General features: G+C 40.7%; 1 non-coding gene across 1 annotated transcript; it reads right to left on the bottom strand.

Annotated features, from left to right (window-relative positions):
- Positions 1-1,890: 1,890 nt before the first annotated feature.
- On the bottom strand, positions 1,891-2,022 carry LOC117717399 (small nucleolar RNA SNORA17). Its single transcript, XR_004607894.1, has one exon. It is a non-coding gene; the product is annotated as a small nucleolar RNA SNORA17 (small nucleolar RNA).
- Positions 2,023-7,143: the final 5,121 nt, after the last annotated feature.

Below are 7,143 nucleotides of genomic sequence, written 5' to 3'. Positions count from 1 at the left end.
CCCCTGTGCTGTACCCAATAAACACTCTAAGGTTCTAGGTTGTTGCCTAGTGGTGTGTGCTTCATTAGAGCAAGTACAAGCTGTCTGGTCCCAGATTTTCTGTATGTGTATCTGTTCTTTCTTTATCCCCTTGTTACCTCTAGTCTGGGTCAAGGTGCCAAGCTGCAGAGAATTCAGCATAAATATGTACAATTTAAAAAATATAATAATTTTGAATGGAGAAACACAAGCAAAATATAAGTCTGTGTAACTTATTGGCAATTTTCTCTGGATGTCACATAGTGTTACATAAATGTTTTATGATTTGAACTGAGTGAAATAGTCCCCAAAAATCCCTGGGCTCAGGTTACTTAACATAGGTGTATTCTGTATGTTTTCTAATATAATGTTCTCTTTAAATTTTTACCTTAACATTTTAAAGAATTTATTTATTTATTATTTAAAAAAAACATTTTTATTGGTTGTGTACTTCATACCATGGACCTCAATCCCTAATGTGTCACAATGTGTCCCACAGTACAGCCTTTTGTCTATACTTCTTTGTTTGAAAATGTTTATTGCAATGATTCATTTGTCAGGTACAAGGCCTTTGGCTTCTGCTTCTCTATCAATACTGGACCCTCACTGGGACACCTCTCGCATATCCTGTTGGTGCACCATGTCATGACATCTTGTAGTTTTATATCTGTAGACTGGTTGCTTCATGTACTCCAGCAGTTCATCATGGCATAGATGTTGGACCTGACCAATACAAAGTCCTGCATCTGGGCCTGAGAGATATCTGAACTGGTCAGCCTGCCAGCTTTTCTGTTCCCAGACCACTGGGCAAGCTCTCCTGCTCTGTCCTGGATGGCACCTCTAATGCTGTAAGGGACAGAGCCAGCTTTCCTGCTTTCATGCCCTCTGGGATGGCTCATCTGTACACATGCCATTAGCACCAGTTTTACAGTGATGCCCAGGAGAGATGCAGAGCTGGATCTTTCAAGTATTGAAGCAGGAGAGGGACAGGGCCAGTTCCCCACTCTCTTGACTCTGTGGACCAGACTTTCTGTCTGCCAGATGTAGTGAGGGACCAGGGAGATGAGGAGGACACTTTGTCACTCCACCTCTTTCCCCTGTCTGCACCACCACAGAGCAGAAAAGAGTCAAAATCAGCTCTTCTGTGCTCACACCATCTGGGCTGGCTCTCCCACAGTCTCTGCATCCAGGGTGAGCTTTACTGTGCTGTCCAGGTGAGATGTAGTAAGACTCACTCTTCCGAGTGCTGTGACACATAAGAGACAGGATCAGCTCTCCTGCTCTTATGCACCCAGGGCCAGATTTTCTATGATGCCCAGGTGAGATGTGGAGCCAACCGTACACAGCCCCAGACATCAATATATCCCCTAGCAGCAGCCCAGACCTGGGACATCACCTGACCTTTGATGTTATCAGATCCCTGCTGCTATAGGGCCATGGAGCCAGATGTGGCCCTCGGTGATAACATAGGCCAAGACCCACCATGATCCCAGGTGGCATCACCAGTTACTCACACCAGACTGTTCCTCACTACCTTTGACTCTCCAGTTCTGCCTCCTTTCATTGTACCCACATCCTTCGGTTTCTCTCTCTCCCATTTCTCCATCACTTACATGTTCCTCTAAGTGGCACCCAGGGTTTCTGGAGTGTCTGGGGTCATCTCAGGAGTAGACTGAGGAGTGCTATGTCCCTGTATTTATGTGCATTATGTGTGAACAGGGGTCATTTCAGGTATGGTCTGTCCCCCACCCCAGGCCTGTGAGGCACAAGATTGGTGGTCATCTTAGGCTAGCTCCCTGTCCAGGCCCCTGGAGTCTGACTCCTGGTCCAACTTAGGCTTGTTTTTTTTTTTTTTTTTTTTTTGGGGGGGGGGATGTTAGGCTACTAATCACTCAGATGTTCACAGGTCAGAACACTGAGCTCAGACATAGACTCTTTCCTCTCTGCCACCTATTGACGCACATATGACACAGCGGCCACACCTGTAAAGCCTCTAGGGGCAGTAAAGTTATTTTTATTTTATTGACAAAAAAAATATCAAATAATCAATAAGTCGATTGGTTTAGAGAAAGCAGATGTCTACCCTTACACAATAGTCTGATATGTAAGGAAAGAAACAGATCTGAGGAGATGAAAGCATTAAAAACAGGATTATATTAATAAGCATGTGTGCTAGCTGATCACTGGTACAGAGCAGATGCTTGTGACCCTCTGAAGTCCTAATGTGAAAACTCTGTCCCCCATGGGGATAGTACTAGAAAATCACACTCCAGGGTCACAACATGAAGCTAAGGTCTTTGTGGGGACCAAAAGGAAAGAGAAAGGTAAGGTAAAAATGTCAAGGAGAATTCAATGCATAATTAAGTGATAAAATAAATCCATGATTTTGTATAATTAATGTAAACTAATAAAAAAGAAGTATTTGCTATTGGTCTCCAAGGTGTTGGTTTCTTAGATTTCCTAAAACACCTAAGCTCTTTGCCATATTTCTTACCACTAGGTAGTGGATTTTTTTTTTTTTAATGACATATCAAGTAGGTCCAGAACTTTCAGGAGTTTCAGTTATAAAAATAGTTTCATTTTTTTCTTGAGACTGAATCCTGTTCTGTAGTAGAAAATATTAAAATCTTTGCCCTGGGTTTCTATACTGCCTATGGTTATTGAGTTCCCGGATAAAGGACACACTCACAGCCTTTATATATACAATATGCCTTAAGCAGCACAATAGCTGGGCAGTTGTCTATCCTCCATGCTGTTAGAGTCTAATTTCCTATTGATAACCCCGAGTTATTACTTACTATTTACTATGTTCCATGTGGGCTGTTCTTAACTCCAATTGGCCAGCCCACATGGTCATGTTTTTATGGCTCAGCTAACCCATGGCACTTCTCCTTTCTCCTCTCCTGTATGTTCTTTCTCCTCATGGTCCCAAGCCCAGAAAACTTAAACCCCATGTTTATTCTGCCCAACTATTGGTTGTTGGCATCTCTATTTACCAATCATAATTAACTGGGGGCAGGGTCACTTAGCTAGTGTCTATGTGGGAACTCTCTTGTCTCTGGAGGAACCAATTTTGAGGGCCCAAATTAGCATCAGAATACAAGCAGCATCAGGCCAACCAACTGCACTGTTCAACTACACTGTTTCGAAGTTTCAGATACAGAGTTCGGCTAATCTTGTCTAGAAGTATTCTGTCACACATCCAGAATTTTTCCAGTTACTTAGACATCTATTATCCAGTGAAGTCCCTACATGAAAGTAACCACTTTATGTCCCCATGAATGGAGAGACAGTCCTCAGAAGAAATTTGAGGGAACCTCTCACCTATGGAGACTCAGTGAGCAGAGACTGTCAGTTATCTATGTGATAAGCTTTGGCTGAGCTCTGCAATCTGTCGATGCCCAGAGGCTGACTTCCCCAGCCTCCAGAATTGTAAGATATTAATATCTGTTACGTTTAAGCCGCCTACTCCATGGGAGCACTTCATTATAGCAGCTTTCACAGACTGCAATGCACACAGCAGTCTCACACTTTCCAGTCTCTCTATACTGTTGTATGACAGTAAAACTAGGTTTTTGGAAAATTTTATTGTAGCAATACCTGTCACAATAATGGGTTGAGACCAGTGAGATAAGCCATGTTCTAAGGTGTGAAGAATGGGCGCTGCAGCTCAGTATGGCTTGACAGAGTCAGGCAGGAACCAAGGGCACACAGCACCCTACCAAGACACAAAACTTACTCTATGAGTTACAGCTATCAGCTTCCATAACCTTTCTCTTCTGGCCTAGTCACTAAGGTCCTGGGGTGACAAACTGGCATAGAGACCTTGATAGGAAGAGTCTTAATGGATTATTTTGGAAACCCATCACATCCCACGGATGGTGATCAAGCCATTGAGTGCTAGCCTGGCTTATTGAGGGGTTTCGACAAGTGCTTATGAGCCTCTGAGTTTGTAAATGTCACACAGATTCTGCTCTCTTTGCAAGGTCCAGCTACATTTCTTCAATGGGAAGACTTACAGTGAAATGAAGCACACTGGGAAAGCTTTGAATGCTCAGTTCTTCCTCCTTGAGCATCTCAGAAGTTAAGACTGTATTCCTTGGCATCTGCATCATTATGCTTTCTCTGGCCATCCCCCTCTTTCTCTAATATATTATATATATATATTTATAAATAAATATATATATATATATATATATATATATAATTTTATATATAAATTTTATATATATAAAATTTTGCCTGTTGCTGTGTTCCAGGATGGCCATTGCCTGCCTCCTTTCTTAGGTTTCTTTTTGGCTAGTCTTTCTGGACTCTACCAAAAGAGAGCCCATGTCAAGAGACTAGAGAACAGTAAGAGAGGGCTGGGCATTTCTTTTTTTACTCCTTCTGTCTGGACCATCTCTGTCACATGCTGTTTTTCTATAAGGCAGGAGGAAGAGGTGGTTTCTCTGTAAATGCAGCTCTCAAGTGCTCAGCCTTCACAGTTTTGAAGGCTTGTCACCAAGACTATCTCTTGTTTATTTTCTTATCTTCTTCTACACTACCCATTTAAGCATCTCTTCTTCAAAGAGGACTAGGGACTCTGACTAAGGTAAATGTCAAACCTAAGAGGTCCTTCACATGTTAATTTTCATATAAAGAGTAATAAAGGATTTTCCAATGTTCTAATTACTTTTTTCATGGATCGTCCATCTTTGAAATGTATTTGTGTCTCACTTAAGTAATTAGAAAAGGAAGAATGGTGTATAGCTGTTAGCATTTCTTGGCCATTCTGCTTTTATGTGGTCTATTTGGTATTAAGTAGTCTGTGAAGTGTTTACTTTCACTAAGTTTCTTAGTACTAACACTAGCATTTTTGAAATTAATATATGATTAAACCAAGAGGATGAAACAGAATAGTCATGACTTTCAACACTTCTAGAAAATAAAAATGAGTAGTGAACTATGAATATTTGGTCAGGAGCCATGCTTTTAAAACACTGGAGATGGCCGTCATGTGACAGAAGTCACTGTGCTGTAATTACTGTTATATAGCTGTGTTGTTTTGTGCTTGAAACCTTCACATATATCCAGGAGAATCCTAATATTTGAAATGATCTTTTGCATAAAAAAGAAAAAAACCTCAAAAGCTGATGAAGGATCAACTAGAGACTGATTCTGTTCTCTATGATAATTTTGTTTGAAATAATATATTTTCAAGTTCTTTTGGAGAAAGGTAATTAAATATATTCATAAAACTGAGCACAGATGATGCAAATTTGTATTACATTTATGGGCCAATTTATTCATTTTCCTCCTTGAATTTCCATTTAAGAGTTTGGAAGCTTTATTGAAACTATTAGGACTGAAGAAGAAAGCAGTGATACAGCATATTTTCCTCAGAGGGACTGTGGCTTAGGAGGAACACGTGCACAGGAAAGCTTTAGAGCATTGCGAGGCAGCCCTCAAGCAGTGAACAAGTGCATTTATTTACACTCTTATGATTACAACCTGGGTATTTCATGGACAATGTACTTTATGACCTACTTTTACATTCCCAAGTCTCCAGGTAAATCAGTATGTGATCCAATATGGACTAATCAGGGAAGTCTAGTCACGAGGATGTTTGGGAGGAGCATAGGACTTAGGCCAGATCAATAGTAACTTCCCATGAGAATTTAGCTGCTGCAAACAAAAAAAGGAGAATTTTTGTTGTTGGTTTTGTTTTGAACTATCGGCTAAGAGCCCAGTATGAACATAAGTTTTTCTATTGAAAGCCAGATCTACTATGTTGAGATGTGAACAGAGGATGTCTACCCACACCCACACAAGGGTACATTCTCTCTCTCTCTCTCTCTCTCTCTCTCTCTCTCTCTCTCTCTCTCACACACACACACACACACACACAACTACTCATACATTCACAAATTCTTTGAGTAAAATGAATTTGTAATAAAAAATAGTACTTCCTTCTTTACACAGGCTGTGCTGGAGAGGAAGACTGAAGCTAGTGAATCTCAATCTGTGGGTGACAGCCCCTTTGGGGATCACATAGTAAATATTCTGCATATCAGTTATTTATATTATGAATCATAACAATAACAAAATTATAGTTATGAAGTAAGAATGAAGTAATATTATGTTTGGGACTCACCACAAACTGTATCATGAGTAACTGTATTAAAAGGTCAGGGCATTAGGAAGGTTGATACCTACTGACTTCAGGTACCAGATTGTTGGTAGTTACCTCACTACCAAAAAATTACATTTATTTTATTCGTGTGTGTGCAGCAGTGCCTTTACCAACTGAACCATTTCACGGGCCCCTTGTTGCCAGCTTCTTGATGTACAGTCATGGAATCTATTTCAGAGAATAGCAGAAGAGGTGGAAAAGCCAGATTCTGATGGTTCTAGAAGTCTAATGTTTCAAAGACTCACTGTAGAGTGCATTGAAAATGCACACTCTGGGAGTCCTTTCCTGGGCACCCTGAACCAACATATTTGGAGCAAGAGGAAGTGAGTTATCTAACAAACACACCCCCTGATTCTGATCAAGTCATTCACAAGCCACAGTTTGTTTCTGAGGAGGGATGGGCACCTGTTTGATTAACTATGAAGGGCAATCAAGCTGGGAGGAGAGTGCTGTTTGTGGCTGATGGTAATTAGAAGGTTCAGAAAGGACTCTGATTGTAGTGAGAGCTGATGAATTCCATTTAAGTAATTGTTATTCATGTTGGCGTTGAAGCCTCTGGCATGTAGTTTAATTTGGTGATTGCTTTGTATATAAAGCTGTTGATAAAATGGTACCCCTGGTATGAAAACTATTAGGTGCTTGTCCTTGGAATTGTAGGTGCTTACAGTGTTGGCTCACTTAGAGCAGAGTGAGAGACAAAGGGGAAGGAAACCTAACAGAATCTGTACTGAAGCTGCTGGTTGGGCATTCTTTTCTTTGAAAAGTATGACTTTCCAAGATTGACATTGGAATGAGATTTTTGCTAGTATGACACACATGCCCCCAAATTATTCTAGCTTGCTTAACACTGGCCAAAATGTCAATGTTACTAATGTGGGGCTGGAGAAAGGCTCACAATAGAGGTAAGCAGGTCAAAGCTAGACCTGAAAAAGAAATTCAGGATGTCTCTT

This window comes from Arvicanthis niloticus, chromosome 11 (genome assembly GCF_011762505.2).
Source record: "Arvicanthis niloticus isolate mArvNil1 chromosome 11, mArvNil1.pat.X, whole genome shotgun sequence".
NCBI classification, from domain to species: domain Eukaryota; kingdom Metazoa; phylum Chordata; class Mammalia; order Rodentia; family Muridae; genus Arvicanthis; species Arvicanthis niloticus.
Note: the sequence above shows the minus strand (reverse complement) of the source record. Positions and strands in the feature narration are given on the sequence as shown.